The following is a 14,673-nucleotide window of genomic DNA, read 5'->3' as shown; positions in this document are numbered from 1 at the left end:
CACTGCACTTTATTGAGAACCGATACACACACTGGTCCAAGTACTGGCCGCGTCTGTTGTCTGACCGTCGCGGCACGCGAGTCGCTATGCGTAGATGATACGCGCGGCCAGGATAGGTTGAAAAATTGTATATGCGGACTTCTACAGTGGCCGATTATCAACGTGAAAAGCGTGGCGGATGGTCGCGGAGTTGCAATGCTGCCGCAGCTTATATAGAGATTGGCGTTATTCTGTAAGACAGCACGAGCGAATGAATGTTCTAAAGTTGGTTGCAATCTAGCATGTTGCCAGGGGTGCCCACAAGGGGGGGTAACGACGCAGACTGCGTCATTAAAATTTCAGGGGGGGGGGGGGTTAAAAGACGAGAAAAATGTATATATTATTTACATAATTATAGCTTCTAATGTGAAAAAACGTTTCTGGTGCTTTGATAATTGAAAGGGATCTTGTAAATCAAATTGGCAACCCCGCACTTTCCTCAACAAAAGCAGTTTGGCACATGTCGGTTCAGGATAGAAATATTACCTGATATGACCAAAATTATTATTAGAAAATCAGTTTTAATTAAGGCAAAATGTGATAAAATATAATACTAAAAAGTATAATATTATAAAATAATTGAGTAAATCATTGATAAAAATGCATAAAAAATTTCGGGGGGGGGAAAGCCATCATTAGTTTAGGGGGGGGGGGGGTGAGTCATAGTGTTTGGGGGGGTGGGCACATCTGATGTTGCAAAACATTAAAAGACCCGAAGAGTACGTAGGTCCGGTTGGATAAAACATACAAGTTCAGTCACTAAATAAACAGTTATGACGTGGTTAAAATGCACATTACAAGTTACACAATTAAATACGATGAAAGTCAGATACGTAAATTAACGAGTACGAACTCGAAACACGTGGCTGACAGAGCATTCGACGATAACGATTACTTGGCTTTGGAAGCCGGAAAACTGCGCAACTTAATTACGCTGTCCTTAAACTCTGGACATGAAATTACGTAATAAATGCAAAGCTCCCTGTAGGGATAAAATGATTAGTTAACGAGTCGCACGAAATATCGTGCGACTGAGTGGGGTCGGCGCAGAGCTGGAAAAAGGATTTGAAGAACTTACACTATTGTTGAGACTTGGATGTAGCGCGAAAGTTGAGGGCTCTGCGCGCGCGTGGAGCGACCTACCACACGCATGCGCGCGCGTATTCGTTACAAAGAACGATGTTTGTTTATTAATAAAAGTATAATTTGGAAATTCGTCGTCCAAGTTTTTTACTGTTTATTAAAGGTATTGTGTGTGTAGACAAAGTTTTAGATTCGAACAGAAACAACGTAAGAAAGTATTTTTTACAAATTATAAATATGTATGTTTTTGTTTTTTATAATCGCGTATTTTCACGTTTTATGTTCTTATCTTAAAAGATATATTATAATAAAGCCGCTCTAATGAGAGTTAATTGTTTATTGGTTAACAAAAGCTGTTAATTATCAAATATTTTTAATTGTTTATATTCGATTTATTTTTATTTACGCGACGTCATACTGTACGCGTGCGAAATACGACTCGATTCGATGCTGTTACATAACATAGCATGTGCCATGTCATGCGGTATCAGAAGTAACGAGTAACGATACGAAAGTAACGAGTACTAATTGTTATAGTAACGAATACATACGGGTACACATTTTTTCGTTACTTTTACACCTCTATAACTGAGCGCGAGGGCGCCCTGCGACCTCGCGCCTCGACACGTGAAGCGCGGGAAAACAGCTCCGACCAGTTTTGGACTTAAGACATATTTCACAATATATGATTATTGGACAATTGGACATAATTTCCCTTGAATTAATCATCTTTTAATTGTTATTAATTTGGTTGTTTTTGAGTTAAAAGAATAATTTACTAATTTAGTTTAGCGCATTGCCACACCCGGCCGGGCGCTGTCGTCGCCTTGGTGTTCGTCGCGGTGTACTTTCACTCACTCGGCGGACATCACGCTCGGGCGTGTTCGATGCACTTAAGAGTAAGTGTTGTTGTGACATAACGACCTGTGCGAACCAGAGGGAGCACCGGCGGTTGGCGTCACCTCTAATGTTTGGTTTTTATGCTATCTGTCTAACAACCTATTTTTATAAAAAGACTTGGATAACATCTAAAAATACAAAAGGTATTTTTCTATATAAAAAGTTATATGTACAACCAATAAAACTAAATTTAGAGTGCGAGTCATCATAAACAAATTAACACAGGCTCATAAAGCCTCAAAGTAGTTTTTTTTTTGTTTATTGCCGAAAAACCTACCTTCTTAAAAATAATCGGCTAATTCTAAAAATACTGTAGAGTTAGAACGACCTTAATAAATGTGTGTACTATCAAATAAAAACTAAATTTATAGAAAGAACATTCATACACATTTGACCAGATGTTCGAATAGCCTCTAATAAAGTTACTTTTTAAAAAATACTTAGCTAACTTTTAAAAATATAGCACGTATGTAGCTACCTTAAAAAATGTATGTACTATCAATAAATACTACATTAATATTTTAAAAACCATCATACCTATTTTACCAGAGGCTCGAATAGCCACTAATGTGTTGTTTTTATGCTTACTGTACAAAAACCTACCATTCTAAAATAATATGATTTTTCAAATAATACAGTAGGGTTTGGCTACTTTAAGAAAATTGGTTGTGTGTAAAGTCGTTTTACGGACGATAGTTTAACGTGACGTCATATCAAAACATTGATGAAATTATTAAATACCTTTATAAATAAAATTGAATCATTTTTAATGAATTATTACTATTTTGTATGGATACAAAGGAGTGAAATGAAATCTACAATTTAATTGATACATTTACTTTTATTTGCACTCATTAATTCAAATGTTTATTAGGTACTTTAACGAAGAGATCATTTTAAATATAACTTTAATACATGTTCGCTATTTAAACTCTTCCAATCTGTGTTATTCTGTTAAGGATAGGACAATGATAGGAAAAGTAGGTAGGTAACAAATGGGAGTTTTTCAAGTTTAATGTACCTCGAAAAAATTAAATCGATGGTTGTTCCAATTGAGTGGAAGAGAGATAGATGCGGACTAAGCGTACAATGAGCGTAATGGGACACAGCGTAACTTGACAATGAGCGTTATGGGACACTTTTTCGTGTGTGCAGCCGGCATTCATCCATTTATTAGACGTCATGTCAAAATGTGTGTACTACCACTAAAAACTAAATTTAGAGCGAAACTTTATCCAAATTTTACCTGTGGATCAAATCACTCAAATATTTATTTCCATGGTCTTTGTCACAAAACCTACTCATTAAAAAACTTTCGTAACTTTAAAAATTATATAATATAATTCTGTACCTTTATACATGTGTATACTATGAACTAAAAATAAATTTACAAGTTCGAACCATAATACAAATTTTCCCAGAGGCTTTAATAGCTATTTATATGTGATTTTTTAGGTTTCTGTCTTCAAACTTTCTTCTTTTAACTTTTTAAGGGGTGCGATGCTTTACTAAACACAGTTGCTAAGTTTCTTTAATCCTGTTTGTACAAAACCTTAGATTATGTAACCTACCTTAAACTCTTATGCTCTTTTTTCCCATTTCTCTTCTTCCTCTTGTTTGTGTGAGCCAGCTGTGTATCATGTAAACTCACAAATCTCATGTGTTGTATAAAGTTACCTTACATTAAACTTTTTTCAGGTGCTGAAAACCATTCCCATGGATCGAGTGAACATCAACGTGATTGGTGTGCAGTGGCATGAAACCCGTGCAGACTAACTATGACTTGGCTAATAAAACTAGTCAAATGTCTCTTCTATGACCTTCGGGAATAACGACACTCAAAAGTAACGCCCTTTTTGGGTAATTGTACAAAATTATGCCCAAAAAATATTTAATTTATTTATTTGGCTTTGTTTAGTGCATTTAAGGTTTGTATGCCTTCTCTTACACAGAACCATATGACAACAACAAAGTATAATAAGTTATATCTAGCAATCAAACATGAAAAATCATATACAAAATTCCAAATTCCAATTACTACTGATAACTAAACATGCATTTGTTTTTATTTTATAACACTTTTCAGCTGTAAGAGGTATTATTTTTTAGCTGAAAGAGGTGTCATTATTTCTCAAGTATTTTGCATATTAATGTCAATATTTAACTAAATATTTACCTTTTTCTTATAAAAATATCAATAAGACACAGATAAGCTGCACAGTACTACTGCGTATTGGTATTGCTAGTACTGGTAGTGCACAGTATTACACCATTGTGAAAAAACAGTATTTATCAAAACCATAATTCAATTTCTCATTATGCTCAATAATGTAAAAGTTTGAAGTGCCCACTTTAGCAATTTTTACTTTTATTAGGCAAATACAACTGCAAGAAGTAAACAAATATTGAAGCTTGTAGAGTTTTAAGCCATTTTAAAAATATTTATCTTGTTAGTGGAGGCTGTGCGTACAAGTACAACCATTATCCATCGTATTTCAGGGAACAAACACAAAATTAAGGTGCAGTGGGTAAACGTGAGGTATATATTTGCTTTAGGGTTGACCTAACTTCAAAAAGATTAAGAAATAAAAATACCTAACAAAAAAAAGTACTGCTTAATGAATCATTCTTTTTTCCCAGGATTCTTTCGATGTATTTACTGATCTTTAACCATTCATTGGAAGTTTTCACTCATTATAAAGACTTTCATGATCACAGGCTTAGTAAATATCACAATTCATATTTAAATATCAATTTCACAGTATTCTGAGGTTTTGGAAGTGGATTTTCTGTGTTTTTTAAAAGTTAGAAATTCATGTTTTCGGGAGAGAAAAAAAAGGGACAGAAATTCAAATTATCACAAATGCCATTATTGCATGTTCCTACTGATAAAACATCTACCTAATAACATCCAAGTTCAGTACTAACATAAACCAATAAAATATTTTTTTTCTGTTTGTTTAAAATAATGTAACAGCTCCGCTTCAGTACAATATTTTCTTCTAATTACCTTCAATTTCATGTACTTCATTTAACAATCAGTGTCACTGATTTGAGGAAGTTGTTTCAAACTGAATGTTGTATTTTGTTCTCAATTTTATATTGGTTTTCTGAGGGGTATAGGGTAGTAGTAAAAGGCAAACTTTTTCATTACTTTTGACGTGCAGATTAACAATCAGCCTTTCATAACCACATTAATCCTCTGCGTCACAAAAATGTAATGGGATAGAAGGGTGATACCCTAAATTATTTCCATTAAATAATTTTTAATTCTGCAATAAGATTTGCTGTGTCTGTAGAACTTTGTTCAATTAGACATTACCCAGATGCTTGCCATTTCATCGTAAATAATTTCTTTATTATTTAAAAAAAACTGCATGTTCACCTGCAACTCCAAAGGCTTGTTACCAGTGTTGGGAAGCACTTTAGATAGGCCTGTGCAATCAGTTGTTTAGTTCAAATCGAATACAAATGCCAAATTATTCTCGAATATCAATGTTGAATTTTAGTAGTAAGATTGACAGTAGTGTCGTGGATTTTGGGAAATTAGACAAATGATACTGATACTAAAGTGAAAGGCTGATTTGGTTAAGTAACCTTCAATTATATGGAAAATGTTTGTTTAAATATTTAAATAATGATATAAAAAATGATTTAATTACAGTAGACTCCCGATTATCCGGGGTAATGACTGGCAAGGGGCCCACGGATAATCGAAAAACACGGTTAAAGCGATGACGGGGGAAAAAATGATTTAATTAAATTTTTTTTATCCCGAGTGTCGATACTAACACTTTAACACCCGCCCCTCATAGCAACGTCCAAATTCGTTTCAGTAAAACATTGCACTAATAATAAAACAGCGATTAAACAACGTATATTTAAATTACAAAAAAATATTGAAGTCCAAATTTAAAATTTAAAAAATCATGAAACGCTTTATTTACATAATATGGCTAGACATTCCTAAGTAGACGCTAAAAACATTTCAGTTACAAAATAATAATGCTTTTAATATACAAGATATATTTGATTTCTAATAGGATTTCAAAATAACATAAAAACTTGAGTGTGTTGTATTATAACAAAAAATTATTTAACCTGTTAACGTAATTCCCGACTCTGTTTACAAAGTGCGTTACTGCCTTGATAAGCCACTAGCGCAGCCTGTTTAAATGTCGAGTACCACTCGTTTGCATTTATTAGACATTACTGTCAAAATATTCCTACAGAAAACAATACCACACAAAGCAAATGCTGACTTAAATCTACACGAGCCAGTATCAGTCGCGTGAGTCATGCAGCAGCGGCGCCGCGTCTGCGCTAACCTGAGCCCGGTTCACAAGGTCGCGTGGAACTCAAGCGCGCACGGTTAACAGGGGTGCATTTGTGATTGCTCCTGCTGTTTTGAAGTTCATGACGCATATTAATACTTACCAACTATGCATGTAACGTGTTTGACAGCATTATTCGTCAAGAACCACAGCATAAAATGCTCAGTCACATCAATAAATTACAAATATAAAAAAAAAACCAAAAAGTTATTTTCGTTTTTATGGTTTATGGAAGTGAAATATGGCACGGTTAATCCGAAAACCTGATAATCCGCACCCGGATAATCGGGAGTCTACTGTATACAGCTAACCTAACTTAATCTAACCTAATCAACCAACCTTTAATTCCAGTTCATATTTGTCTTATTTTCCAGTTCTGCTACTATACATATTGATCCAGAAAATATTTGCAAACTGCATAATACTGTCGCGGGTTGAAATTTTGCAGGGTTGTTGAAATCAAATTTAGGGACTTTACTGACGGGACTCTGGGCTGGCTGCTCTGTTCACTCGTCAGCGCAAGTGGCGTGACCATGTAATTGGGGCACGGGGCCGGCGCGGCGCGCTGCGGGCTTGCAGAATTTTGTTTGTTTGTTTGGCCGCGCGCTGGCGCAGCCACGGGCCGCAGTTACTGGGGCGCGCTGTCGTAACAAGCCGCGCGGTGTGGCCTGCACATTGGGGTAGAGGGGGGGGTAGCCTTCCCAGATGTTCTAGTTAGTTGTTTAGTAAATTTGACTTCAATAACGAGCTTTTGTTATGGTAGGCGCGGCAGGGCGCGCGAATTTAAGCGCAAGTGAGTGGTGACTCGGGGCTCACTCAGGCGGAGGCTATGCGTCTCACCTGTGGTCACGAGTTGTTAGTTCGTTCGTGATGTAGGAATTCAAGCTTTCGGGCAGAAGCTATGGCCGACGCCAGAGGCCACGAGTCGTTTAATTTAAGTTAGGTCATAATGTAGTCATCTTCAAGCTTTCGGGCGGAGGCAATGGCCTTCGTCACTAGTCGTTTAGTTATAATTTTTAAAATGTAATGTTCGTTCGGATTTTAAGGGCAGGAGAGGCCCCTACGTTAGTTTTAAGTAATCGATCAAGAAAGGCTTTTCGGAAAATGTGAGTATGGACTTATCTTTGTTTTAATTTTAAGTATTAATTATGATTTGAGGTATTCGGAAGGACTAGGGAAGTGTTTAGTGAAGTTCTCTCATTCTCTCTCTTGTAAGGTCGTTCAATCGTTAAGGAAGTAAAGAGATTATTGTTTTAAATTGTAATCCCGCTATTTAAATGTTCTTTAAAATGATGTTGAGTATTTGACTTTAAGAATAAAATAATTTTAATTAAGTATTATGTTATTTTGCAAAATCTCCTTAGTTCAGCTCTCACCAGACATCCTGTACGGGATGACGAACCTATGATCCTAGGTACAGTAAAGTATTTTATGAAGTTAAGACTAGTTGATGCCAAGCGAGTTGTTTCTATGTAAAGAGCTACGATTCTCTCCCCCCTCTGAAGGTGCACGTGACAGAAATGGCGGTGGCACCGACAAGGTGCACGTGACAGAAATGGTGGAGGCGCCGGGTAGGTTCTATTTCTGGAGAGAGAGAGAGGTAGATTTTTATGTTTATTATTAAGTTAGTTTCAGCTTCTGATAGCAGGTTATTAAGAGTTTACTTGAGGAGAGGATTACGGAATTTTAGTCTATAGTGGAGGAAGTCTTTGAGATTTTTTTTTTGACGTAACAGATGTTTATTTGAGGATACTTGTAAGGATAAAGTTTATAGTGATAAGTTGTTTTAAGTCGTTGAATTTATTGTAGATTTATATCGGGGATTATTACGTGAGGAGAATACGTTATAAGTTAAATACTTAATAAAGATAATGCAAGTGGTTTAGTTTTATTAAAGTTAATTTAAGATTGTAGGTTAAGAGAATTATAATTTAAAATAAAGTTTTTTGTCGTAAATAGGAATTATTTTCAAGAGAAGTTGGTTTTGTTTTCGTGCGCGTAGGAGACGAGACGTACGAATTAAATCAGTCGAGGGAAGGATAAACGTTAGAAAGGAATTAAAGAGAAAACGAGAGTTTATGTAAAAGAGAGTTATAGAATTTATAGTGATGTTTTGTTTTAATTAGAAAAATGTTGAGAGTTGTTTCAGAACGACACGTCAGTGGACGTGGCAGAGTGAACACGTGACGGGGAGGTGCTGAGACCTAGCGGAGAACGGAGGAACCGCAAGCGAGGGTTGGCGCACCTGATGGAATTCGGTGACGTCACGAGCACGTACAGAGACGTGGACGGCCGTGACCTTGTTTTGATCAGCTGTACGGTAACTTAGCGATAAGAAAATAGACTATTGGTTAAATAAATTTAAATTTAAGTGTGTTTTAGGAGAAGAGGAACTTTCAGTATGTAAGTAATTTAATTTAAGAAGTGTATGATGTATAGGCTAGAAGTGTTTCGTTGTAAGTTGTTTATGTTTTTGTTAGTTAAATTCTACCTCGGTTTTAAAAATATTTTTTTGGGATTTGTAAACAGTAATAAGGAGGTACACTATAAAATCAATAAGCATTGATAAAAGTGGAAGGATAGTTTTTGTGTGTAGAGGGAATTTACTCCAAGGGAACAGAGAAAATTAATGTTTTCATTAGGGCGAGGGACCCTAAGGTGAGGCGTTGTGTCCCTGGGAAGAAAGGGAATTGTAGCGCAGACCATAGGAGATGGGCTGACTACGGAATTAAGGGTCAGGAGAATCCTGAGAGTTGTGAGTAGTTTGGGGCAGGAGTTCCCCATGGTAGTACCGAAGTGGCTATCCTGTATGGGATAGGGTACCATTTCAATGAAGTTTGTTGGTGGGGTTAGAGCCCCCTGTGTAGTGGGCCTATAGCAGATAGGCACTACAGTGAAATTTTTGGTTATTTTGTGAGGTAAATTCCCTGGAGGTTAAGTAAGATTGGATTCAGTTAGGAAGGAGGGAAATGAGAAACATTGCTGTAGAGAGTTAGTGTACTTGCCTAATGTGAAATTGAATTTTACTAAATTAATTTAGGAGAAAGTTTTGTTCGGTAAATAAATAATAATGGAAGATAGCTAGATAATTAATTAATTTTTTTTTGAGTAAGGTGTTTTAAGTAATGAAATAAAATAAGGTGAAGTAATTTGAATAATTGGGGAGGAGTTTCTTTAAGAGTTTAGATACTTGTTTTTGAATTTATTGAGATATTCAGCCAGTGGAGTTTGAGAGATACAGTGAGATTTTAAGGAAATCGGTTGTTTATTAATTAGGACAAATGAGATTTTTTGATTAAGAGTCAGTAAGCATAGTTAAAATTTACGACATGATATTTGTTGACAGTTTACAGTTATTAAGGAGAAAACAGAGTAATCTATTTATTTTTATTTTAATGGTTTGAAGATAAGATTATGAATTTTTTTTGGAAGTTTCTTTGGCATGTTGGAATAATTTTTTTTGATTTTTAGAATTTACAGAGAAAATTTAATTGATTTACATTAGTTTGGAAGTATGGAGGTTTAGTGTTCGATTAGCCCTAACTTGATGGTCGGATCTCAAAAGAATGCCGTAAAACCGATAGCCAATTGAGAGGAATGCGGTAGGCGCTTGTGTAGAGAGGGGTTGTGGGAAAACTCCTTGGGACTGATGGCAGATCAGGGGCCCTAAATAGTGTGTGATGCTGTAAAACCAGTGCAGGGAAAGCCTGGTATGCTTAAATTTTTGGGCACAGGTTATGTAAACCTGGGGTTCCATGGGATTTAGTCATGTTAGCTGCTGTGAGACATTAAGATTTCCAGGCTCCATAGTAAAGTCAATGTAAATTTTTGTTTTCTTAAAATAATAAATTTGTTTTTAATTTTTTTGAGATATTTGATTTGTAACAGTGAATACAGACCCCGAGGAATAAGAGTTGTCATGATGTGAGAGGAGAAGGTGGTAGGCCTAAAAGGGTACAGGCACCACAGAGGTTATGTGCATTGCATAATTTAAATATAAGGAAACTTGAGAATTTGAAATTTTGTTGTTGGGTTGTACACCCATAAGAAGAGTATAGGCAGAATTTTTATTGTTATGAGATGTCTAATTTAATTGAAAAGAAGAAAGTTTAAAGATGCAAGGTAACATTATTATTGTAATAATTGAAAGAGATTAAGAGGTAGAGATAAATAGGCAGTTTTTGTTTGTAAGTACTAAAGTTTACATATAGAAATTTAGTAACTAAGAATGAATAATAAGTTAAGTCTAGTGTAAAAGTTTTTTTAAGTTTGTTAAGTTAAGAGTCATAAGTAAATTTTTTTTGAGAGAGAATGTCTTTGATAGGAAGTATTAGAAACTTATGGGAATTTTAGGGTAACATAAATAATGTAGGTAATGAATAATAAATAGATGGTAGGTCTTAAGTTAGGATTAACATTTGAAGCAGAATTTAATTAAGAAGAAGGAAAATAAATAGGCCTAATGAAAAGAACAAAAAAGGATTTTATGGTAAAGCATTTTTTTTAAGTAATAAACAATGAATAATAATGTTGTTTCAGGGTAATGTGTACTAATAATACAATTTTTTTTTAGGACCAAAGAACAGGAATTATGTAATTTAAATTAACATGTATTTTTGAAACTGTTACAGATTCCTTAAGATGAGCTGAGCAGCAGTCCAGTTTACAAGATGACAAGAGTTCGAGAGACAAGATACAAGATCACTGAAACAAGAGCCAAGACTGAAGATTCAAGAGAAGAGAAAGCTGGCAGCCATGGACTTACAAGTGGAGATTAATAAGGTCATGTAAAGTTTTATTTTTTTATGGAAGACAGTAACTGGAGTTTTTTTTTTGTTATAAACATTATTTACAGAACTTTTTAGGTTATAGTAATGTAATGGAACTAGTGAGTTGTGGTAGCTGTCAAAAAGAACTAATACCTTAAGTTTAATTTTTAAAGTTAATTTTCTTAATTTACAGAGGGATTAGTAGTTTTTTTTTAAACCTTATTTAGGTTGGAATTTAAATACAATAGCTTATTATAAATGTGTACGAACAGTTCAAGTTCACAGTACTGATAGGTAGGTCAGATGATCTTATTGATTTTGATGATTTGTTGTTTTGAGTTGATTTTTAAGTGTTGTGAATTAGACAATGAAATAGTTCTGAAAACTTAAATTATTTCAAGCTAAGAAATAGTAAAGTTAATTGTAACTCAAAGGACACCAGAATTTAATTTTTTTTTGAATTAGTAATGTTTGAAAATTTTATACTTTACAAGAAAGGTTATAAACAAACAGATCGGATGGAACAAGGATGCAGTAAATCACAATTTCATTTAGAATTATTGATTAGCTTTTGAGGTTATGAAGTAAAAGTAATTATAGTTTAAAAGTTTGAATAAAAAAAAATGTTTTTTTTTATTTGTTTGAAATAGAAAGTTTAAAAGTTAATTAGTCATGATCTAGGTGGGTGATGGGGTGGGAATTGGCCACTCTTTTTCCCTATAACCTCCCTAACATGGCCTTCTATTACAACTAACAGAAATAAAGAAGAAGAAAAATGAAGAATTATTAGTTAGAATGTTTCTTTCATGAAGATACCTGATGAACTTTTACTGTTTGGAAGAATAGAAGCAAGGTTAGTCAGATATTTTTACTCAGAAGAAGAAGAAGATAAAGCAGTTTTATGACTCGACAAGCCAGAGATTGGTGTTTCCCCTCTGCGCTTCTATTGACTACGTTGTTTACTCTCATGGGATAGCTGGTTCGGCACCATGGAGAGAGATTGGTGGGCATTGTGGTTGCCCCCAGAAGAAAAGAAGAGTAGAAGAGGTTATGGGTGGGTCATGTGAACTGACCTTCAACCCAGTTACTTCGTGGGGACTATTTGCTGTATAGAGAAGATCAAGACTCAAGAGTTAGGGAAAATCATTGGAGGTCATGTTTCCCTTCCTTAAGTTTTTCCTATGAAATTATTTTCCTGATTAGATTATGCTAAGGGTGGGATACTTTATGTTAGCAGTGGAATTAATTAATTTTTTTTTGTGTGTATGCATCCTTGCCCATCGATTGCAGTTTAGATGTCAGTTCGGTATTTGTAAGACGTGTTGGTAATGCCTGTTGATGATGTTTCAGAATTGTAATCTGTTCGTGATGAGGATGGCACAACTCCGAAGCAGATGTGGGGAGAAGTTGTGAGCTGCCCTGGAAGCCAGTCCAGTAGCTGTTGGAGTTGAGTGGTGTTTGCTGATGGCCAGCCCAGGGAGCTACTCTTCTCGACAACACTGACTTCGAGGAGTTGCACCAACCTTCACGAGATAAGAGTTTAATTAATTGAAACACTGTAAGGACACTTAATTTTTTTTGAAGAACGAAAGAAGTATGGTAATAAACGGAAACTGAAAAAAAAAATAATAATAATTATCAAGAATTTGCACATTGTTTAACGAATACTGAGAAACTAAGAACAGTAATTTAATTTGTAAAGAGAGCTTCACTAACAGAACAATTTTTTTAGAATTGAGAACTCGAGCCTCTGAAGGTTCCTGTGAGAACAAACCAGATAAAAGTTTTACATTTAATTTTATGAATACTTGTTGTTTTAAAATAAATCTTATGCAGAATCTAGATGTATGTTTAGACAGCAAGGAACTAAGAAAATTATTATTTTTGTGAAATGAGGAATTTATAGTTATGGTTTAATGGAAAAAGACAATTTGTAATTTTGAGGTAGCTCGATGGGGCTCGAGCTCTGTGAGGGGAGGGTTATGTCGCGGGTTGAAATTTTGCAGGGTTGTTGAAATCAAATTTAGGGACTTTACTGACGGGACTCTGGGCTGGCTGCTCTGTTCACTCGTCAGCGCAAGTGGCGTGACCATGTAATTGGGGCACGGGGCCGGCGCGGCGCGCTGCGGGCTTGCAGAATTTTGTTTGTTTGTTTGGCCGCGCGCTGGCGCAGCCACGGGCCGCAGTTACTGGGGCGCGCTGTCGTAACAAGCCGCGCGGTGTGGCCTGCACATTGGGGTAGAGGGGGGGGTAGCCTTCCCAGATGTTCTAGTTAGTTGTTTAGTAAATTTGACTTCAATAACGAGCTTTTGTTATGGTAGGCGCGGCAGGGCGCGCGAATTTAAGCGCAAGTGAGTGGTGACTCGGGGCTCACTCAGGCGGAGGCTATGCGTCTCACCTGTGGTCACGAGTTGTTAGTTCGTTCGTGATGTAGGAATTCAAGCTTTCGGGCAGAAGCTATGGCCGACGCCAGAGGCCACGAGTCGTTTAATTTAAGTTAGGTCATAATGTAGTCATCTTCAAGCTTTCGGGCGGAGGCAATGGCCTTCGTCACTAGTCGTTTAGTTATAATTTTTAAAATGTAATGTTCGTTCGGATTTTAAGGGCAGGAGAGGCCCCTACGTTAGTTTTAAGTAATCGATCAAGAAAGGCTTTTCGGAAAATGTGAGTATGGACTTATCTTTGTTTTAATTTTAAGTATTAATTATGATTTGAGGTATTCGGAAGGACTAGGGAAGTGTTTAGTGAAGTTCTCTCATTCTCTCTCTTGTAAGGTCGTTCAATCGTTAAGGAAGTAAAGAGATTATTGTTTTAAATTGTAATCCCGCTATTTAAATGTTCTTTAAAATGATGTTGAGTATTTGACTTTAAGAATAAAATAATTTTAATTAAGTATTATGTTATTTTGCAAAATCTCCTTAGTTCAGCTCTCACCAGACATCCTGTACGGGATGACGAACCTATGATCCTAGGTACAGTAAAGTATTTTATGAAGTTAAGACTAGTTGATGCCAAGCGAGTTGTTTCTATGTAAAGAGCTACGATTCTCTCCCCCCTCTGAAGGTGCACGTGACAGAAATGGCGGTGGCACCGACAAGGTGCACGTGACAATACCATGAAATCTGATGTATCTATTCACGAAATACTTGAATAATTTTTAATGTGGTATTCCAAAATCAGTTATTAAATGAGTTCAAATTTACATTTTTAACCCTAGTTAAACATGCATTTTCATTGATTATGGCAGCCAGGTAACCAGCATTTTAGTACAGCAATATTTGAAAAAAATTATTTCTGCTAATTTCATCTGAAATAATTATTTACTTTTTTTTTTAATATATATTTTTTGTCGCATCAATTTTGTCATGAATACATACAGCAAGTAAGCTGCTACAGTGTCGCATAGTATTAGATCAACTGCGAATTTCAATTTATAAGCCACTCAAACTATGGCATTTTTGAATGATTCACGTGATTTTTCCATCACTGTTTTTATTAAGACTGAAAAACAACTTTGAATAACTTACTTGTTGCATGGTCAAAACAAC

At 35.5% G+C, this 14,673-nt stretch overlaps 1 long non-coding RNA gene across 1 annotated transcript in view; it reads left to right on the top strand.

Annotated features, from left to right (window-relative positions):
* The first annotated feature begins 2,055 nt into the window (after positions 1–2,055).
* The window catches only part of LOC134540581 (uncharacterized), a 16,702-nt gene continuing 4,084 nt past the window's right edge, over positions 2,056–14,673 (top strand). The window contains exons 1-2 of the long non-coding RNA XR_010076466.1: positions 2,056–2,165; positions 3,721–3,866. This is a non-coding gene — a long non-coding RNA (uncharacterized LOC134540581). The remainder of the gene's footprint in view (positions 2,166–3,720; positions 3,867–14,673) is intronic.

Source organism: Bacillus rossius, chromosome 17 (assembly GCF_032445375.1).
Source record: "Bacillus rossius redtenbacheri isolate Brsri chromosome 17, Brsri_v3, whole genome shotgun sequence".
In the NCBI taxonomy this organism is placed as follows: Eukaryota; Metazoa; Arthropoda; class Insecta; order Phasmatodea; family Bacillidae; genus Bacillus; species Bacillus rossius.
The sequence above is the reverse complement of the archived record's forward strand: the minus strand, read 5'-3'. Positions and strand labels throughout refer to the sequence as shown.